Genomic DNA, 14,426 nt, shown 5'->3' on the forward strand with positions numbered 1-14,426 from the left:
AATAGCTGCGTGTTTACCGCTACGGCTATCCGGGCCCCTACTTTGAAATATCCACCCATGTTGAATTCCTACACACGCCGTTGGTCTGACTTGTCCTGTTTGTGCCAGATTTGACTGCCTCTTTGTACTTGTTGTTGCTGCAATCTCAGTGTCTTCTTCCGTCTTCCTTTTGGTGTGTTATAAATGAGATGTGATTTATCTGATAAGTTATTAAGTAGAAGTGAACAATATATTATCTCATCTCGGTTGTTTGTAATTTGAGAACGGTTCGCATTATTTATTTCCTCAACTTTGTCTTTCCGTTTTTGGGTAGGTAGGGGATTTCTTTTCTTCTCAGCGCTTCTTTCTGCAGAGTGGTGCCGACCTGAAGGCACATTGTGTGAATGTACGAGGCGAGCTTATTGTGATATATTTTCTTGTTAAATTTTGACCGTTTTGTACAAATGAGGACGTTTTGTCCGTGCCTTTCGAGCAGACGTATTCATTCCGAAGGCGACGTGTAACATAAGAGGTGGATGCCTGTTTCCGTAACACGCCACATCCATTATCCTGTTACTGATCAAGCGATAAAATCCCATATCAGATGTCACCAAGATAGTAGGGATGTGAAGTGTTGAGAGCTTGTGTGTTTGCCTTTCTGAATACAATTAGCCTTGTCGTGTTGCAGCATAATTAAAAATATAGTGAAGTCTTATCAAGACTTAAGCTTATCTGCTGACACAAGATGCAGATAATTTGCAATCAGCTGCTTACATTTTGTTTCTTGGAATTTTTAATTTATGTGAAGGTATGTTTTTTCATCTTATTGGTGTTTTTCGACGGGCACGTCTCTTTAAGGTCAGAAATTCTGTAGTCGCATGACAAGCTGGAAACGGATTGGAAACAGAGAACAATATAATAATCGTTACGAGTTTGACCCCATCGAGAAACGAATAATGTAATAGCCCATAAAGTATTATGAGAGATTTTCAAACGACCAAATACCAATTCCAAACACGTTCGCAAACTGTAGATACACTATTTCATTTTCATGACTTTTTCTATCTTGCTGGGATTTTTCCGGTTTCCCCTGCCATCAGAGGCCTAAGGATCTGATGAAATTCTTTCGAAATCTCTCGGAAGGTAAGGCAACATACGGAGACGGAAAAATATGTTTGCTTTGCTTGCACTATTCGACGCAGACACTCCTACTGAATTTAAACACAGATCCTTCCAAAGGTGCAGAAAATATCAATCCTGGGGGCAAAAATATCCCCCAGGATAATAGCGTTAGTTTCAACACACAACATTATATGAACGCTGGCTGCAAGAAATATAATGGGAATATTTCATTTTTATTGCGATCCTCTTCCTTCCTTCCGCACGTTGATAAACATTTTCTGCCTGGAATATTTCACCATGCCAAAATGAAATTAGCCGATAAAGCGGTAATAATGGTGTCATAAAAATGGATATACGAGATTAAAATAATACATGTTCCATCCAGAAGGGTGAGTTTGGAAAGCCGTAGGGATAAATGCATTTCGTTTGATGAAGGTTCTTAAGATTGTAATAGTCATAGCAAAATGCATGTTATGAATAAATTTGCTTTCGAAGAATTACCTTACTTAGTTTCTGATAGGAAGGAAGTAGAAAAAATATACTGTCATCATATTCTCAGTAAACTATATAACTAGCATTACAAAGCCGAAAGCATTCCATTTTTTTACTCTTATAATGATACTAAATTGATAGAGCTTGATACACTAAGTTGATGAAGTTTGATGGTTTATTTTCTAATTTCATAACTTTTTTTGCATAAATATTCTATTTTATGTGAGCTGTAAAATATTGAGGAAACCCACCCACCCCTTTCAGCGATATGAAATTTGTGAATGGTCCCTGATGGGACAGCTTATCCAGAACTGTAAATAATTAACAATTTAACTTAATACAACTAAGAGAAGAAAACAATTTGGAGATAAAACAAAAAATAGGGAAGTAACAACAATTAAAACCCGACATCAATACAAGATTAAAATCATATACAAATACAATGCATTTCAAATCAAGACTCTCCACCAATGGTTTTTTGCCTCGAAGCCATATTGTTTCAATCGGATCAGATCTGATGCCACGTTGCTCATCGCATACCCTATACGACATCATTCACTATTCGTGAATTTCTCAAGCTTCCCTGAGTAAAAATATTATGCTTCTTATTTAATTAATTGTACAGAAAAATGTTTAAATTTGACGAAAGTCACTTGCTTGGAGTTTATCATAAAAGACATCATGACATCAATATCAAATCAAAAGCACCCTTAACCCATCTACAGGCAGCACTTTTGTTTTACTACAAAAATTTATTTAAACCACGATAAGTTTTTTGTTTTTCGAAATTTTTGCACCACTTCCCACAAGATCTAAAAACACCTTAATTTTTAAAATTTGTGTGGCATAGGCTTTGTCGATTTTGATCAGTGGTTATCCGTTTTCGGAGATATTCCACAATTCTTTGGGGGACCGACGACTAGCCATAACCGACGATAATGACTCAGGTAACAGAATGTGTCTTCTTAAAAGTTAATCGCCGTTAAAAACAATACTTGAATGAGCGTCTGTTATGAGAAAATGAAGCAAATAGAGGCATTGATGTTTCTGGTATCACTCCAATAGCATCATTTTATCATATTGAGATTTCTTGAAGGCAACTCAGTCGGTTTGTTTTATTTTATTTTTACAGAAGCTCCTTAATACCAGATTTTGTACAGCCCATATTTTATGTTGTTGGCAAATTGCGGTTAAAGCAATTTTAAAAAGAATGTGTGGGATGAACAATATTCAAAACCGACACATATTCTAGAAATAGTTGTTTCTGAAAAAATGTGAAAAGGTGCAAATATTTCTAAATATGCAGCGTATAAAGAACATTTGTTCCTTTATCGCTAAGAGAAACTTGCAAAAAGTGCACTTCTTAGCGACATCAGAGAGGTTCTTGAGCAAATTGAACTTCATTCAATCCTGGAGCGGATTCGTTACAAAAAAAATAGAGCAAGTGACAATTAAACCATCAATCGAAAACGACTTCCCTTCCAAGAATCTCGAGGCGCGCGTTTAGAATGAAAGCAATTAAATAATCTGACTTTTATATCTAAATTAGGGTCTAACCCCTATTCACATAGGAGTTATACTTTGTATATTATTAGTATTTTTCTTTAATTGGATTTCACTTTCTAGGATTCGCATGCTTTAAGCTTGGAATATCGGCACTTTCATTTCTATCAACCCCACTCTTACCAGATACTCAATATAAGTTGCCTTTATTGCCTCAAGATTTTTTTGGAATGATTGTACACAATTCTAAATAAGTTTGAATGAACACTAAAACAGATTTTCGTATTTTTCTGATATTAACATAAAACAAGATTTTGTACATCTTACGTTATATTCATTCACTATACGAAATATTTGTACTTGATACAATCTCGGGATTCAGCAACCTTATGAAATATTTGTGAAATAAAAGTTTTACAATAAAACGAAATTTGTTTTCAGTGTATATGTCGCTGGTTTCATAGTGTTCACTTGACTGTCTGACATAATACGTACATGTGAATGCCTTTTCATACAAGAAGCACAATCCAGAATTGTTTCAATTTCTGCTTGAAATACACAGCCCATGGCCAACGTATTTCCTAGACATATAATCACTGCACATCCACAAATTACGCAACGCTCTAGAGGTAGATGGGAGTAGGCTCAAGCATTACGGCCCATACAAAAATTTGAAATTTTCCATACAAAACGCTTTAAGGAGGGCGATTTTAATTTTAGCGTTACGTTATAAATGGATAATGCCATACAACGGATCAGAACACTATAAACTCGATTTATCTACGAGGTAAACGAATGATGTGTTAGTGGTAGCACAGACACTGCCTATAACGGCATATTTGTAACATTCGTCAAAAGTAGGCATTGAGTAAATGGAATACCAAGTATGCATTTTATGGCAGTATAGGAAGAAACTAGAATTTCTGAAAATTACCAAGAACTCAAAAGGGTTTATTTGAGGCTGAAATTTTGTACAACTCATATCGCACACTGGGTGAATAGTCAGAAAATAATTCTGATAGAAGTTTCATTAGTACTACATTATGACCTCACGTTTAATATCATTGTGAATGTTATGCTGTTACAATTTCCAATGTGACAAAACAACATGGTGCTTTTTTCTAATTTTCTAAAACAATCCTACAGATTTCAGTACGTTGACTGAAGTATTTATCATTTGATGACTCTCCACTGTATTAACTCGACATTGTTATATATGTCGAATGTGACAAATATGCAGTTATGGGCAGAACAAATCTCGAACAAAATCATAGTCACGAGGACATGTGCGCCCAATGCTAAAATAAGTGTGTTTGGCCGACGGGCCAACTGATGGCGGTAGCAAGAAATCATTAAATCCAACTCTGTTCAACAGCTGTGTGCTACACAGCTAAAAATATGTTGTAAATTTCAGTTTATTTTCATGCACATATTAGGAGCATCGAAATAAACTGAAATGTCAATGACAAATCGCTTATTTTTCAATCGAATATACTTTAAATTTACACGATCATGTAACATTCAAGCATCTTTAGTTGAAAATTAAACATGTTGCTGTAACAATAAATTAATTTGGTTTACTTTTACTATCTTCTTCTGTTTACGCTACATTGTAATTTAAATATTTTTATCTGTGTATCCATAACTGTGGGGCGACTGGAGTCTTCCCTGAGATTTGGATTTTTCTTTGTTTGTAATGTTCATACGCTACCAGTACTATGAGTATATATTGATCCACTTATTCGATCTTCTCATCTCTTTCAGCCTTCCTTAGCCAAGTGGTTAGAGTCTGCGGCTACAAAGCAAAGCCATGCTGAAGGTGTCTGGGTTCGAATCCCGGTCGGTCCAGGATCTATTCGCAATGGAAATTTCTTTGACTCCCCTGAGCATAGAGTATCATCGTATTTGCCGCACGATGTACGAATGTGAAAATGGCAACTTTGGCAAAGAAAGCTCTCAGTTGATAACTGTGGAAGTGCTCATAAGAACCCTAAACTGAGAAGCAGGCTCTGTCCCAGTGGGGACGCAAATGCCAAGAAGAAGAAGAAGAAGATCTCATTCATCAAATAATGAAATCTGTAAAGGTATAGAGGTGAGCAGTTGACAAAAACAATACATGGGCACAAATTATCCACAACGTTTTAGCAGGCTCAACCTATTCGAAGTTCAGACTCACAACCAAAAGGTTAATTTGTTGGATATTTATTTCTTCAAATCACCATTACGCATGGTAGGTTTACCACTTTTCACCACCCTAAGGAAAACTATTTATTTAAAATTAATTGTAATGTTTTAAATAATGTCAATGTGGTTAACAGGGGGCTTCCAGCATTTTTGGCACTCGAAGCACTTTTCAAAAATAAATTGTCATACGAAGCACTTGTTCTTTATCGCAACTCCTTTTGAAATTCAGAATTTGCAATACGCTACAATCTATCTATTTATTCGAACATAAACAAAAACAATAATGGAAATCATTAAATGTTTTTAAATTAATTTGAAAACATTTAATGATTTCCATTATTGTTACTAAATTTACAAAATATAGTTTTTTTTTTCGATTTTGAAAGCTGTGTCATTTAAGAATTTATTTGTGACAATTTGGTAAAATTTTTTTGGAAAATATTTCAAAAGCCGATTATTGCAAATATCAGATTTGCTGTCGTTTGGAAATTTCCAAGCTTTTGGTTCGAACCTCCGAGCGCGTATCTTGTAACAAAACGTTCATTTTTCGTCGAAAACTCGTTAAAAAGTATGTTTATTATCTATCATACTGCCTTGAATTGCAAGTCAGTCCCATCTTCATATGAAAAATTGCAAAGTCAAATTGTCCCATAATATAAAGTAACCATTGCAGATTTCTACTACTATGAAAATAAACCATATATTCATCACCCTAACCTTTTAAGAACGAGTTGCGAAAAACTAATGATTTAAGTTTCGTAAAGATTGAAATATCTTTAAAATTCTTGGATTTTTTTTTTGAATACTCGTATGCAAGACGAGTTTGGTAACTTCTACGCCGATTTTTTAATATCTTTTTTTTTAGCAAATAGGAGTTTCACATCAGACTCATGTATATAGTTTAAGGTGAAGGTGATTTCAAAATACCTCTCGAACAATCAAGAACACAAATGTAGAGAACGAAACAGTTTCCTGAGCTGAAAATTCAATAGTTTGGTCATAGTTAAAAATTGATAAAATTTTCGGCGTGAATGATTTTGTTCTCCTGAAAATTATAAATTATAGATGTATTATTCATATGATTTAAAAATGCAAGCAATTAAAAAATTAGAGACATTTGAGAGCATCGGTGAAAATTGTTAGATTTGCCGCGGAGCACCTGTCATGGCTTCGTGGAGAAGCAAATGCTCCGGGAAGCCCGATCTGAAAACCTCTGTGTTAAACAAAAGCTTCAAATCCATGTTTAATAGAAAAAAAAAACATAAAAACTGATCAGAAACTTTGTTTTTGTGTTGTAAACAATGACAACACCGGTGAGAAAAGGACTAACGATTGGAAACTCGCTACGTGGAACTGTAAATCTCTCAACTTCATCGGAAGCACACGCATACTCTCCCATTTACTGAAGGCCCACGGTTTTTTAGCGCTACAGTTTAGACCACCTACCAGAGCTTCGGCAACACACGTAAGCTGGGAACAGCTTTTATAGCGATGGACGATATGCAAAGGCACCTGATCGGATGGTGGTCGATCAATGAAAGAATGTGCAAGTTGAAAAAAGGACGATTCTTCAGCTTCAGCGTAGTCAATGTACGTAGCTTTCACTCCGGAAGCAGTTAAACCGTTGCCCAAGCCACGACGTCCAGATCATCATAGGAGATTTGAACGCTCAGGTTGGCCAGAAGGAGGAATTCAGACCGACGATTGGAAAGTCCAGCGCCCACCAGCTGACGAACGAGAACGACATACGACTGATAGATTTCACCGCCTCCAAGAATATGACCATTCGTAGCACCAATTTCCAGCAGTCTCTTCACCGCTAGGGCTCATCTGCTTCGTCAGTTTTTTATTTTGATCTGCCGGGGTCGAAATTGAATCACATTTCCCAATGCCGAACCGTTCGAGTAGGTGCTGAATGTACTGCTCTTGATCCAAACACACAGTCTCATTCTGTCGCGTCACTCGTATGGCAAGGACTTTGTTGGCCAATCCAAGATCCTTCATCATGAGTTTCGATGTAAGCTGTTTCTTGAGATGGTTCACCCAAGGCTGGTTGTTGGAAAATGCGAGAAGGTCGTCGACATACATCGCTACTATCAGGATCTGTCCGTTTTCAATCCATTAATAGACACGCATATAGAACTTCGATCGGTTCAGTCCAAAACGCTTCAATTCTGCATCCAGCTTCTGGATTGAAATCCGGCTAGCTTGCTTGATCCCTATATCGCCTTCTTAAGCTTGCAAATTCTCCGCGGTCCAACAGGGTTGACGAAATCTTCTGGCTGCTCCATGTTAATTTCTTCTTCCCCCAGTTCACCTTGCATAAATGCGGTTACGGCATCCATCTGGTGAATCTTCAGGTCGAGCTAACGATACCAGATTGCGGACGGTAGCATACCGAACCACGGGCGAGTAGGTTTTTGTGTGGGGCGAGATCAGTATGTTTGTGTCGTCTCGGCCCGATCGTTGCTCACTGATCAATCAGTCATTGTGGAGTGGATTACAAAGGTAGACGTGTGATTTACCAGTTACAGTTACAGAAGGTCGGGACAGTGAAAGTGATGGTTACGTCGGCATAGCCGACAGCGGACCAACCAGCACCCATGATGGGGGAAGTTAAGGATGCCAATCAACAACTCAAGAAAAACAAGGCCGCTTGCAAGGATAGTATCCGAACCAAACTCATTAGGATGGGCCCGGAGAAGTTGACCGTTTGACAGCATCGGCTGGTGGAATCTAGGAAACGTAACAGCTACCGGAGGAGTGGAAGCAAGGCGTTATATGCCCTATCTACAAAAAGGGCGACAAACTAAAATGTGAAAACTATCGTACGATCACTATCCTGAACGCCTCCAGATCCGATTATCTTCTGTCGTCTATCGACCATAGCAAAAATGGGAAGTTATCAAGCAGGTTTCATCAACGGCCGCTCGACAATGGACCAGCTTTTTTGTGCGGAGAATCCTCTAGAAATGTTGTGAGTATCAGGTCCCTACGCACCATGTTTTCATCGATTTCAAGGCGCCATACGACAGTATTGACCGTGTAGAGCTATGGAAGATCATGGGCGAGAACAGCTTTTCCGGGAAGCTCACTAGATTAATTGGAGCAACGGTGCAAAATTGCGTGAAGATCTCGGGCGAACACTTCCAGTTCGTTCGAGTCTCGTCGGGGACCACGACAGGGCAATAGAGTTTCGTGCCTGCTGTTCAATATAGCCCTTGATGGTGTCATGCGAATAGCCGGGTTAAAAAGTCGAGGCACGATTTTCACGAGATCCGGGCAATTTGTTTGCATAGCGGACGACATGGATATTATAGATAGAATTTGTTTGTTCACCCGCCTTAAAAGCGAAGCAACAAGAGCCGGACTGGTGGTGAATGAGTCAAAAACAAAGTACAAGCTAGTAGGCGGAACTGAGCGCGACAGTGTCCGTCTAAGAAGTAGTGTCACGATAGACGGGGATACCTTCAAGGTGGTGGACGAGTTCGTCAACCTCGGATTATTGCGGACGGCTGACAACAACAAAAATACGAAGGTTCATCATCTGTGAAAGTCGTGCCTACTATGGGCTCCAGAAAAAAGGGTGTTCAAGAAAGATTCACGTTCGCACTAAATGCACGAGTAAAAAACTCTCATAAGACTTGTAGTCCTCTACGGACATGAGACGTGGACGATGCTCGACTTGCAAACTTGCAAAGGACTTGCAAACTCTTGGAGTTTTCAAACGCCGGGTGCTTAGAACGAACCTCGGTGGCGTGCAGGAGAACGGTGTGTGGCGGCGACGGATGAACCACATGCTCGAACCCAGAGATGCTGCCATGAACCGAGCGAATTGGCGAAATGTTGTTGGCGAGGTTTTATAAACTTGATTGATGTAGAAGAAACAAATAATAATGGCAAAATAAAGTAAAGTAAAGTATAAAGAAAAGTATATATTTTTGATTATTTTCCCAGAAAATTTTTAGATTTCTAAAGTTTATGTTTATTTTATTTTTTTTTGTTTTTAGCTTTCTAAATTATATTATTGAACGCCAAACTATTCACGCCTACTTAAAACGTATATACTCTGGGGTGGTGAATACTGGTACTATGGCAAAGACATGTGCATATCAGGTAGACGCTATCAAAAGTTAGAAACTATTTCTCACCGAAGTTGGATTTTTTTTTTCAATATCTAGGAAAGATATCTAAATTTGCAAGTGGTGCTTTTGACTTCATCCGGATGCGCTATAATGCGCCATACTTCCAGAGTAGGATATTTTGCAAGGAATCTGACAAAAATAAGTTTTCTGCAAATTATATTTGAGCAATTCTCGCTGAAACCAGGTCGCCATCGGCACCCATCGTTAGAATTCCAATTTTATGTCACTGATCGCTAGTTTTCGATAAAACTTAAGGGTGGTCCTTTCTGTTTTCTCAAATTGGTGGACCCTTCGTACGCCAGCAAGCTGAACAGTTTGCGAAAAAGCCCATTTTTCGATAAATCTTGGGTGTTTCTTCAAGTGTAACGGTAGCATTAAAGTTCAACATGTTGAGTGCTATCAAGGTAAAAACTCATTCTACTACTTAAAACCAAGATGGCGTCAAAATCCAAGATGGCCACCAGATTTTTTCACTCAAAATACTACTCCTATTCTTCATCTGTCTCAAATAATTCATCAACGATTGAAAACTTGTTTCTTTGTAGTACAAAAAATGATGTTTGCATTGATTGCACTCGCCATATACGTCAAAATAGTAGAACATGATTTAGAAAATCGTTCATACCATAGGGTAAATACCATTGCTCACCTAGTTTTTGTAGCCTACCTTACGCAATTTTTCCTCAGCTTTCTGATGGTGATCTCAGAATTCAAAACTAGCGGTGCGCTAATGGTGAAAAAACGATTTTTCTAACAAAATTCAAGATGGCGGCCAAATTCAAAATGGCCGTCAAAATTTTTTCGAGTTTAAATGCAAGCTATATCCTTTCTCTATACGATACCACTAAGTTTACTATGTGATCCAAGCGAAATATGAGACATATCCCGTGAAGAAATACCCAAAATTTATCGAAAATGGGCTTTTTCGCAAACTGTTCAGCTAGCTGGCGTACGAGGGGTCCACCAATTTGAGAAAACAGAAAGGACCACCCTTAAGTTTTATCGAAAACTATTGATCAGTGACATAAAATTGGAATTCTAACGATGGGTGCCGATGGCGACCTGGTTTCAGCGAGAATTGCTCATTTTCTAACGTTAGACCGACCTGGCAATATTCATCACTGAGCAAAACAATTATTTTTGCTTGTTGTGCTTCACAAATGAATGAATCACTGTTAACGCGAATTTCCGAACAATTAGAACTCATTTTGAAGCATTTAAAAGCGCATCAGAATTGCCAGATATATACTCATTCTTATGCAATATTGAATGGCTTAACATATGCTTTCAAGAATTCATTTAGTTTGGGTTATTTGAGGTAGTTTACTGCGATTACGATAACCTGATAACAAACTAACAAGCTTTGAGCTTCCTTCCTTTTACAATATCATACATTTCCGAAACGTTGTTATGATCAATAAACGGAATGGTTTATTTTATTGAATTTTGCCATAAGTTCCGTTTAACATACGACAATACAGCACAAATTTAAAAATTAATTCCAATTAAATCGATAATTATCGAAAATAAAGTTTCTATTTTGTATTCAACTTCTTCGGAACTGTCAGGAAAATTTATTATCTGCCATAAAATACATATATTCCACGTAATTTGATATTTCTTAAAGTTCATCTATAAACGTAATGAGGCAATTAATTATTCTCGCTGGATTGGGAAATATATTTCACTCCATCGTAAATAAAGATACATTCATCGAATGTGACAGCCTTCCCGAATACAAGGTAGGTAACGATCAGCAGCAGCTGTTGGCGAAGACGATAAAATTAAAACACCGATCGAGCCGACAAGAGTAAAATTTGCATTCTAATTGTATACTTTGTTTCACGTCGTATTGCATCCACTAAACATTCTGCAAAATTCGAACCTGGCATCAGCGCAATCAGCAGATGTGACTGATACCATTTGTTTCCCAAGCGGCCCATTGGCAACCGAGGGAGCCGAGAAGTCACGGCACTAATCGTTGAAATCGTTGTTTCCAGTCAATAAAATTCACCGCGAGAGAACAAAACGGCATATTAAATGGGCTTGATCGCGGTTGGAGCGCAGGTTAGGAGAAAGATCACTATAGGGTAGTTGGTGTATTTTTGTTCACTGACTTCATCTCTGATACTTCTTCAGAAAAAAATGATTATTATACGAATAAGTATGATTATTATTCAGTTTGAATTTTGAATGAAATGTTAGTAAATAAAGCAGCTGGAAAGGAATACAATCATTACCCTATAATTCGAGTTTCGTTAGTGATGTGGGTTGAAGTTATTTTAGGCGCCAGGGTATAACACTCGCTGTGTAAAATAAGTAAAGTTCAAAGGCCAGAATTTGGATAAGATTTTACTTTTCCCTAGGTGGATGAATTTACCTGCCCTCTCATATCTCCTTGAAATGGTTCGTTGGTCAGTTGTCCGTGTCTCTCACTTTTATTAACGACCATAAATAGACAATTAAAAAAGATTTATGTTCGCTTGAGTGGCAACCTCATTGAATCATGGTGATATGACAGCGATTGGGTGCGGCAACTGTCAACGAGTGATCTCATAGGAACAATAAACCATTACTGGAGTTGGACGGACCCCTATCAATATGTCATGCATTCATTATTGCCGTGTATCATTCATATGACATTCGTTCATGCTGTGGCTTCGTTAAAGGTAAACATCAGCAGTGATTATAGTCATCGATGACATGTCACTGATTGATGCTTATTTATGGGAACGGAAACCGATGGACTACATGATCGTGACAATGATCACAACACAATACGTACATAAGATTGACTATGAATTTGACGGAGTATACGGTATGACTAAATCCCTTGTAATACCTACACCTTAAGTAGAAAGAAACAGGATTGGAAAATACTTATTCCAAATGTTTTATATACATTTTCCTAAAACAAAAAACGCATGGAACGATACTAAAACCTATTAAAACCGCTCATTGAGTGCGAATTCAGATACCATGAGTCCTCGCTAATATGAACGATATCTCATCGGGGTTCATTTTTAATTTTAACATCTAGTCACCCTATGCACAGCTGAAGAATATTGTTATTATTTATTTGGTTTTACATCAATTAAACCTCGCCAACAATATTTCGCCAATTCACTCGGTTAATGGACGCTTCTCTCCATCCTCGACAGCGACCCACGCTCTCCAGGTCCTAATGCACCTCGTCAATCCGCATAGCTCGCTGCACCCCACGCCTTCTTGTTCCGACCGGATTAGTGGCAAACATCATCTTTACAGGGCTGTTATCCAGCATTCTTGTAACATGTCCTGCCCATCGTATCCTTCCAGCTATGGCCACCTTCTGGATACTGGGTACACCGTAGAGTTGAGCGAGCTCGTCGTTCATCCTTCGCCGCCACACGCCGTTCTCCTGCACACCGCCGAAGATCGTTCTTTGCACTCAGCGTTCAAAAACTCCAAGAGCTTGCAAGTCCTCTTCGAGCACAGTCCACGTCTCATGCCCGTAAAGGACCCCTGGTCTTAATAGCGTTTTGTACATCGTGCATTTGGTGCGGGGTGAATCTTTCATGACCGCAGTTTTTTCTGGAGCCCATAATAGGCACGACCTCCACTGATGATGCGCCTTCGTATTTCCCGACTAACATTGTTGTCAGCCGTCAGCAAGGATCCGAGGTAGACGAAATTGTACACCACCTCGAACGTATCCCCGTCTATCGTATCACTGCTTCCTAGGCGGGCCCTGACGCGCTCAGTTCACCATCAGTCCGATTCTTGTTGCTTCGCGTTTCAGGGGTGTGAGCAAATCTGCCACCGTTTCAAATTTTCTCCCAATATCCAACGAAACAATTTCGGTATGGTGATCCAAGGATTTTGCTTCCTGCAAAGCCTCGCCGAGAGCCGCAAAGTAGGTATTAGTACCATAACCGGGCCGAAAGGCGTGCTGCCGGTGGTCCAGCAGGCCGCGTTGCTGGAGATGATGCGTAGGGCTGACGGTTTACCATTTGCTCTATTACCTTAGAAAGGCAGCAGGTGAGTGCAATTGGATGATACTTTGCAGGTTCTCGGACTTGATTGCCGAGTTTCGCGATTGGGACAACAAAGCTCTCTCGCCATTCCGGAGGAGTCATTAGTCCACAGCTGATTTATCAGCTCAAGTAGGATAAGCTTACTATGACCTTCAAGATTTTTCATCAATGGATAACCAACATCGTCTGGGCCTGCGGATTTCCCACTACTCAAAGCATACTGCAACTCCCTAAATGAGAAAGGTTGATTAATGGTAAGCTGCATATTATCATCGGGTACAGTGGAACTGTTTATGTCGTTGGCAGTCGCACCGGTTTGGCGGATGAAGACCGGGTCATAGGTTCCAAAGTTTGGCAAAATATTTTCCCAGGCCGTCGGCGATGGTTTCTGGACCCGCAGTACTGTTCCCATCGATGTCGATGGTGGGTGGAATGATGATTCTTTTTCCGTTGAGGGCGTTGACCTTAGCCCATAGGTCAGCGGTCGATTGGGTTGCATTGCTACTATTCAAGAACTCCTCCCAACAGGCTCGTTTGGCGTCTCGGATGGCTTACCGACAAGTGTTACGTGCGATGTGATACCGATCAACGATAACATCTCGGTTTGGATGATCAGGTGCTATTCTCTTCATGGCGCGAAGAGCCTTTCTTCGTGCCTTGATCACTTTCTTGATATCTGGTGACCACCAACGAAGAAATATTTCCGCACGGTAGGTAGACACATGCCACTGATATTGTTGTGTTTCCCTGAACTTTGACCCCTACAACTGGAAGTTGAGAGTCGATCTGAAAAAAAGCAGACGGAATCGACTCAAGCACTCGGAGGGCGACGGAATGGTGGAAGTTGCTTCCCCGCTTAAGATTTCATACATATCTACCGCCGAGTGAGCGGTTCAGCTGTTCGAGTGTGACTCGGTTGACTTCTTGGAGAGCCAGGATCCAAGGAGGGTCGCTGCTTGCGTGGATCTCAAGGTCCGCAAGATTG

Source organism: Aedes aegypti, chromosome 2 (assembly GCF_002204515.2).
Source record: "Aedes aegypti strain LVP_AGWG chromosome 2, AaegL5.0 Primary Assembly, whole genome shotgun sequence".
In the NCBI taxonomy this organism is placed as follows: Eukaryota; Metazoa; Arthropoda; class Insecta; order Diptera; family Culicidae; genus Aedes; species Aedes aegypti.